The following is an 8,742-nucleotide window of genomic DNA, read 5'->3' as shown; positions in this document are numbered from 1 at the left end:
TTAACGTCTTCATTATAATTGCATACCATGATTTTCCAAAGGAGAGTTAATTACGTGTAGATCAGGGGAGAGTCTTCGTAGCCAAGGACGTAAAAGTGATTATTCTTATCCCTTTGAGAGACGTCCTTCCTGATTTGGATGTATATGTCAAGAGGGAGCAAGATTAAGCTACCAGAGTCATCGTACTGAGAGGGTTAATGGATACAGCAAAAAATTCACTAGTAGATCCTGGGTATTTTACTCTGGTTAATTCTTGATGATATAATTCACTATAGAGAGGCTCCCCCGTAGTTCAGAGGTTTATTACTCACGTTCTTCCTAAATTATCTAACAGCTCCCTCTTTTCCTGAGCCTGTATTCTTCTAGGCCTAGGCGGCTTCCCTAACATCTCTTCCTTGGCGATTTATCATGCATGTTACTTCTAAATACAGAATCACAAGCTGTATGAAAGACTGACGTAGTAGGAATTAAAAACTATTGACATTTAGAGGGTGAAATAAAATTGTTTGGTGGTAGTAAGATTATTATTAAAAGTGTCCAAGAAAAAGGATCAAGAAAAAGGTGATAAGTACCGTATAGATAAGAAAAGCTTACATAGGTTAATATAAGTAGAGGTAAATAGCATGTCATATAAATAAATAAAAAATCCATAAATAAATGAATAGAAGTTGATCCGCATTTACTAGCTAGGTAGACTGTTGCCTCGCTGGTTAGTTTATGAGGGATAGAGGAAAATGTATGTCAGGCAAGTTTTCAGTAAAAAGGATATTAACAGAGGTGAATGCAGTTAGTCATTATGCAGACGAAAACACTACCATGCCTTACACTGCCATACCTTGAGCTTTTACAACTCATACTGCCCCTTCACACTACTTTTTCCACACACTGCCACGCTTCACAGACACTCCCCAGACGTACCTCGCACATATCACACTCACACTTCGCATTGCCACACTGCACACTGCCTTACTTCGCACTGTCGTATTCCCCCTCCACCTCCACAACACTGCCATATTCACACTACCACACCCCACACACAGCTCACAATGCAGACCCTCCACCACACACACTACCACACTTGTCAAAAATTCACACTTACAGCACACGCTACCACACCTCCCATCATCCAACTGCAGTACAACAATCAGTCAACACATCATCATCATCATCATCATCATCATCATCATCATCATCATCATCATCATCATCATCATCATCACTGTATCACGGGACTGTTGATGATTACTCCTCTTCACTGGACGTCGAGAATGTGTGTGTGTGTGTGTGTGTGTGTGTGTGTGTGTGTGTGTGTGTGTGTGTGTGTGTGTGTGTGTGTGTGTGTGTGTGTGTGTGTGTGTGTGTGTGTGTGTGTGTGTGTGTGTGTGTGTGTGTGTGTGTGTGTGTGTGTGTGTGTGTGTGTGCAACAGCAGGTGGGAGTCAGACGTCAGGTGCAATATGAAGTGTCACTGTTTACTGTCGGCCGCTGCCCTCTCTTACCCACGCTTCCCTGCAGGGCTCCCTTCTTCTGGTTCTTCCCCCCCATTTTTTTTCCTCCTCCCCATCCCTCCCCCCACTCCTCCCCTCTCTCTACCCTCCCCTTTTTTCCCTGCCTTCCCCCATTTCCCTCACCTAATCTTTCCTCCTCCTCTTCCATCCTTAACCCCCTCTCCTTTCCCTTGTCTTCCCTTTCCTCGTTCCTTCCCACTCCTTCACTTGTCTTTCACTCAATCACTCTCCTCTTCTCTCTACCCCCCATATTTTCTCTCTCTTCCCTTCCCTTCCTCCTTCCCCTACACCTTACTTGCTTTCTCCCCCCCTCATTTTGTTTCTTTACCTCCATTTCTCCTCTCCCTTTTCCCTCGCTCCTTCCCCCACCATTAATTCTCTTCCCCCTCCCCTCCAGTTCCCTCCCTCTGTTACTGAGTGCCTTTTCTTCTTCCTCTGTCTTTTCTCTACCTTGCCATTATTGTTCCCTTCCCCTCCTCCTCATCGTTACCTCCATTTTTCCCCTCCCTCTTCTTCCCCTCGCATGTCCCCCTTACTCCTTCTCCCTTGTGTGTCGCCTTTCTTTCCTTCTTTGCTTTCCCATCGTTATCATGCGTTACCATTTTTCCCTCTGTCTCCTCTTTCTTTCATTTCTCTTCTTTCCCTTGCCTCTGTTATTGCCTTCTCACCTCCCACACTGCTTCATCTTCCTCATCGATCATTCTTCTCTCTCTCTCCTACTTTACTTCCTATGCCGTCGTCCTCCTCACGTCTTTACCCCTCTTTTTCCTCTTCCTCCCCCTTCCCATCTCTCCCTCCCCTTTCCTCCCACTTCTCTTCTGTTACCTTCTGCCTTTCTTCCTTCCTACCTTCACGTTTTCCTCTTTCTATTATCCCTTTCTCTCCTTTTCTTCTCTTCCCTCTGTCTTAAGTCTTCTCTTTACCCTCCCTCTTTTCTGTCTCTCTTCTGCTTCTTCGCACTTTTACCATCTTCCTCTCATTCTTCCTTCTCATTTCCATGTTTCCCTTCTTTCTCCTACCTAACACCTTTTGTCTCCTGTGTTTCCGTACCGCTTCCCTCCTTCCTTTTTCCTGCTTTCCTCCTACCGCCATCTTCCGTGACCTCCTTCCCTCTTCCCACACGCTCTTCCCTTCCTCCTTTTTAAACCCTATCTTTCTCAGAGGTAATGCAGTCGTCTCACGCTAGCCGGAATAAAATACAGAGTTCATATGCCGCCAGCCAGAGTTTGCAGAAAATATTAAGTGATTTCGTATGTACAATCTCCTGCAAAAATTAGGTTCCTCCACCCGGCCCGTAACATCATAATAGTTTGGGTATAACGACATGTAGACAATATAATCTGTTTGCCTAGTTAAACAATTACTTTTGATTATCTGCTACCCTAAACTGCTATAACTAATACGAGTACAGTGTTATGAGCTATTTAGAGGAAGGAAGAGGAACGGAACTTCTGCAGGCGACTGTACACCGAAAGTTAATAGTTCCCATACACATCTAGGCTCTGGAGTTACTGAAGAGAGGTCCTGACTGGCTTTGTCTTATTGTTCATTATTTTAGCAATGGTCTTTTTACTGATTAGAGTAGCAAAATTTTTCTGTGCGTCCAAGTCGGGCCAAAACTGCGGTATTTTCTGAACAAACAATTTTCCCCGTGTAGTTATGTAATTCTTAAAAAATCGCTTAATTTTTTCAGGGAGTTCTGGGAGACTTAAAAAAAAAAAACACACACACACGTTGGGTAAATGCAGCAGACCATGTTACTCTTCGGTCCTTTTATTTTTGTCCCTTCAGTGAGATGACGCCATTATTTATTTATTCTTGTTAATGTAGGACGATTTTATTCATAGTAAAAAGAAGCCTCTCGCGGTCAAGGGGTTAAGAAAGACTAAAATACATCTAACTTTATTTTCAAGCGTCTTTCCGAAATAAAATCGTCTGGAGATAGTCGTCCTCTAGTCCAGTCCTCCATTATCGTGTTCTCTGTCATCCCATTAGGAGACAAGGGGTCGGGGCAGGCTATTTAAATCAGTGATTTAAGGGAAGAGTGACCAGTTGCAAACCCCTGAGTGGCATTGAGTGAGCAGTAAACCCCCAGTCGTGTATGGATTCTTATGGGCCACGTTCTGTGTGTGTGTGTGTGTGTGTGTGTGTGTGTGTGTGTGTGTGTGTGTGTACGTGCGTGCGTGCGTGCGCGCGCGCGTTTACCGTCAAGTTTAGCATTTCGTTTCGTGGAGTGCAGAAGATAATTTAATTTGGACAATAAATACTGTACACAGTTAGATGAGTGGATGGTAGACACCCTCCTCTAGAATAGATAAGATGAAAAATAATGCGTTACTGTGCTGAACTGCATCTTACAACTTTACGCCACACACACACACACACACACACACACACACACACACACACACACACACACACACACACACACACACACACACCGCCTTCCTTTATTCGCCTTTATTTTCTTTATTCCCCGCCTTGTCTTATTATCAGCCGTTTTTATTGACGTTTCACCACACGAAGGCTGAGGCAAGAGTCACGATCATAGCCCATCTTAACCTGATTATGTCTGCTCTTACGTTCTTGGCCTGGAACGGTAAGAGAGAGAGAGAGAGAGAGAGAGAGAGAGAGAGAGAGAGAGAGAGAGAGAGAGAGAGAGAGAAGGGTAAGTAGAACAAGAGAAGGAAGAGGGAAGGGGAGGTTCAGAGAGGAAGAGTGGGAGGGATGGAGAAGGAAGGGGAGGTAGCAGAGAGGAATGAGAGAGAAAAGGGGAAGATAAAATGAGGAGAAAAAGAGAGACGAAGGGTTAGAGGGACGGGGAGAGAAGGAGTGAGAGGGAGGAAGAAGGGGAGAGATAGAAAAGGGAAGTGAGAGGGAGGAAGAGGGGGAGAGAGAGAGAGAGAGGAAAGGGAGGGGAGGGGATTGTTAAAAGAGAGGAGAATGGGAGGAAAGGAGAGAGCAATGAAGAGTTGGGAGAGGAGAAAGAATGGGGAATGAAATGAGGAGAAGAGGGGAAAGACGAGAGGGAGATGGACAATGAGAGAAAGATGAGAGGACAAGTAAAAGAAAAGACAGGAAGGAGGAGAGGGGGAGGGGGAGAGGAAGAGAGAGAGAGAAGGGGGGGGGGAAATAGCAGAGAGGAAGAGGGGGAGAAGGAAAATTAGAAAGGAGAGAGGAGGAAAAATTAGAAGAGGGGAAGGGAGGAGAAGGAAGAGTAGAAAATAGGATGGGGCAAGGAGTGTGGATGTTACCGAGCGAGGCAGTCAGGTGTGTAAATCATTGTTTGGCTGTCAGGTACCGGGTGGTTGGCATTTTTCACACAGCCAGCACCGATCCATCACTTCCCCAGGGCTCCGTAGCAATGTACAGTCGCATGCAAAACTTACGATCCTCCTCCTCATCTCTCGTAACCCATAACATCGTGTGAGTTTGGTGAAGATGCATCGTGTCACAATAAATGGTTCAAGTTAGCCAAACAGTTACTTTCAGATAATTGTACTTTTAATTAACGAAACTAGTACAGTGTTGAGAGGAAGGAAGTGGAACGGAACTTTTGCGGGCAACTGTACGAGCGCTTTAACCCCTTCACAACGAGGACGCCCTTTTTTTACATTTTCTTCGTAGCTTCGGACCTTTTTATTTTGGCTGGGAGACTTTTTTTTTTTTTTAACTAGAGGAGTTATATTTAGTCTCCATTAACCTCCAATTACCCGTTAACTACACTGACGTTTTTATTTGATTGATGCAGGCTATTTAACTCTAATTTAGGAAGACCCTCTCGTATTGATGACATTGATGAAAATTACCTCGAGATTGAAGAAGCTCGCTAACACTTCTTCCTCAGCGCTTTATTCTGGGATCCGGCTGGTTAATGTACTTCTCTTTTCTTTATGAAGAGTATGGCGACATCAGAAGAGTTTACGTAACACAGGCGAGGGCAGTAAGATGTAATAAGCAAAATAATTCGCTTAGGAAAAAGTGTTACGGAGCTTAGCGGGCCAAACTCTTCCAGCTCGAAAAGCTTGGAGGTGGCAGGAATAATATATACGTTAACGATATTCTCGGGCTGAATAGGTTAATAAGTGCGGCCTTTCCTAAATTTAATATAATGGTCAAGCGATAAAGAGAATACATTGTTAAAGAATTACTGTGGCATTTGACTGTTTTAAGCACTGCAGTAGAGCACAGAGTAGATTTTTTCAACAAAGTCATTATATTATTATCCCAAAAAACAGGCGGACATGTAAATTATTAAAAAAAAAAAAAAAAAAAGTTATCTGGTCCGCACTTTCAATTTTTTTTTTTTCATTGCATCAGACTCCTTTCATGAGTCGTGGTTACAGTGTTGTCCACCTACAACACACCAACAAAAGACTAATCCTCTGCAGCCCACACACGTCTCCTGCCATTTACGAGTGGACAGTAATACCCTTCATTTATAGCCTAATACGATAAGGATATCACATTCAAGTCTGGTGTTACGGTAGTAGGGCATGAGAGTGTTTTTTACGTCGTGTCACTGGGGTCATAAGCAAGGGTAGTGAATACATTGATATCGAATTCAGATCCACAAACTCTTCCCAGCACCAAACGGAATCGAATCCACGACCAAACAGTCCCCAGTCCACTGCTCAGTCCATTCCACAACCACCACGTTACCCAAATTTGCCTCTGCAGTAACGGGGTGTCTCCATGACCTGCCCGTTTTACCCGCACTGACTTCGACACCCCAAAAGGAAAGTGGTCCAGGCTGGCTCACGACAACGCCTCCAGTGGCTGCCCCAGACGTGATGGGCAGAGGGAGAGGGAGGGGAGATGGGGATAGGGGCAGGGGAGGGTAGGTGACAGAGAGAGAGAGAGAGAGAGAGAGAGAGAGAGAGAGAGGATAGGAGGTAGGTTACACCAGTGAATGAGAGGAGATGGGGGTAGGTATAGTTCTTTCACCTTAACCTGGGCTAGAATATTGTCCTTTTAAAGTTTATTTCACGTAGCTCAGTGCCAGAGAAAGCCAATACTGCGGCTCTGTATCCTGTCCACAGCACTTCTTCATGACTAGCACCATATTCTAGTGCTGATCTGTTCTTGTAACTAAGCATTCAAGGTAGAGATGACACTTTGAGGCCAACTTTAGGTAAAAAGAGTACAGTAATGGGAGAAGGAAGAGGGGACTGCAGAGGGTTGAAGTAGGATTTAGGAATTAGAGAAGGGTGACAGAAGGAGATGGGCAGCTGGTGCAGATATGGACTAATGAGAGAAGGGAAGGGTGTGTACCAAAGGAGAGGGGAGAGTAAGGGGTAGGGACTGTGTGTAGGAGGGAAGAGAGGTGACTGTCATGCGTGGAGGTGATGGATACGGGGAGGAGAGCAGGGGATAGGGGTGAGAGTAGGGGTAGAAAGTAGGGGAGCTGGGAAAAGGGAAGAGTAGTGAGCAGTGGCAGAGTGTAAGAACAAGGAGAGGTGACTGACAGAGGGGGAGGAGAGCAGAGGCGTGTAGGGCAAAGGCTAGTGGCAGGGTGTGGGAGGCAGGGGTGCGCTTGACAGGGATTATGTGAAAATGATTGTGTGTGTGTGTGTGTGTGTGTGTGTGTGTAATACTTCCGCCACCTCACTGAATTACCCAATCTGAAATTAGCACACCATTATTGCACTATAGGTCACCTTTTGCCTGACCTTATGTGTGAGTGACTCGGAAATCAGGGACGGACACACACACACACACACACAGTCTCTCTCTCTCTCTCTCTCTCTCTCGTCGCCAGTCATCTGTCACTCAGCCATGTGTTAAACTATTGCGGTCAAGGATTCTCTGGTTTTGGCGGTCATGCTAAAGAGGCTTGTGTATATGCGGTCACATTCCACGTCACCCCACACGGTCGCCTGTTCTTCACTCTCCTTATTACCCGTCCCCACCCCGGAGGAGCTTGGGGACGGGTATTGTTTTCACTCGGTTTGTCTGTCTGTCTGTTAACAACTTTACGGGAAAACTACTGGGGCGATTTTGAGTAAAATTACGGGGATAATGGGCTATGACCTTCTGATCACCTGATTAAATATTGGGCCAGATTGGGCCAAGGCCCAGGCTGTAGGACCTCCAAAATATAAGATTATTTTTTTTCACCATAACTCCTTTCAAATTCGTCATATCGACATGAAACCAAAACCTAAAGGTGCTTCTTTCAACTCTGCATCCTATAACATGCCTCATTACATCAGCGGGGTCACCACCAGTTAGCAGTAGGGGGGTCAATGCCAGGTGGGTTGGGCCTAAAATTTGAAGTGGGCATAAAATCGTCAATTTTCACCCGATTTACTCCAAATTTGATATGTGACATCTTTGACTAGATATCCTGTTGTGTTCATACGTCAGCACTAAAATGACTGCCTGAGACGGGTTTGCTGCGCCTTGGCACCGCTTCTTGTTAATCTCTTGTTATTCATATCCATCTTTCATATTTTTTTTCATTCTCCTTCATTCCTGCTTTTGCTTCTCCCTCCTCCTCCTCATCATCATCATCATCATCATCATCATCATCGTCATCATCATCATCATCATCCTCATCATCATCGTCATCATCATTCATCATCATCATCATCATCATCATCATCATCATCATCATCATCATCATCATTATTATTATTATTATTATTATTATTCATTATTCACCATCATCATCATCATTTTCATCATCGTCATCATCATCACCATCATCATCATCATCATCATCATTCATCATCATCATCATCATCATCATCATCATCATTATTCACCATCATCATCATCATTTTCATCATCGTCATCATCATCATCATCATCATCATCAGTCCTCCTCATCCCCAGCCTTTATTTCATGAATTTATGATTAGACCCATCGACATCATCCAAGAAGTCCTATATAACTGTGTGCAACTTGAGGCTCAGTTTGCAGTGGATTGCATAAGTTTACATCTACTAAAATCTTGGACCTCGAGTTGCATTTTCACCAACAAATAAATAAATCTAGTCGAAGTGTCACTACCTCAACTGTCATACTGGCCCTTCATGGTATAGGAGACTTCTTAATGCTTCTTCCTCAGCGATTTATTTTGCTTAGATCACCTTAATGTCGTCTGGTATGATAATTGTATCTTTAAAACACTGTCATATTTTTCGCGGGTGACATAGTGCAAGAGGATATGTAAGTGTAATAGGCAAAATAATTCGCTGAGGAAGAGATGTTAAGAGGCATCCTTAGTC

The 8,742-nt window shown here is 44.3% G+C and overlaps 1 protein-coding gene across 1 annotated transcript in view; it reads left to right on the top strand.

Moving 5' to 3' along the window:
* fus (epithelial splicing regulatory protein fusilli) overlaps positions 1-8,742 on the top strand; it is a 422,179-nt gene that overhangs the window by 232,717 nt on the left and 180,720 nt on the right. The window lies entirely within an intron of this gene.

Source organism: Coenobita brevimanus, chromosome 71 (genome assembly GCF_032717465.1).
Source record: "Coenobita brevimanus isolate Jiangsu-jjx chromosome 71, ASM3271746v2, whole genome shotgun sequence".
Lineage (NCBI taxonomy): Eukaryota > Metazoa > Arthropoda > Malacostraca > Decapoda > Coenobitidae > Coenobita > Coenobita brevimanus.
Note: the sequence above shows the minus strand (reverse complement) of the source record. Positions and strands in the feature narration are given on the sequence as shown.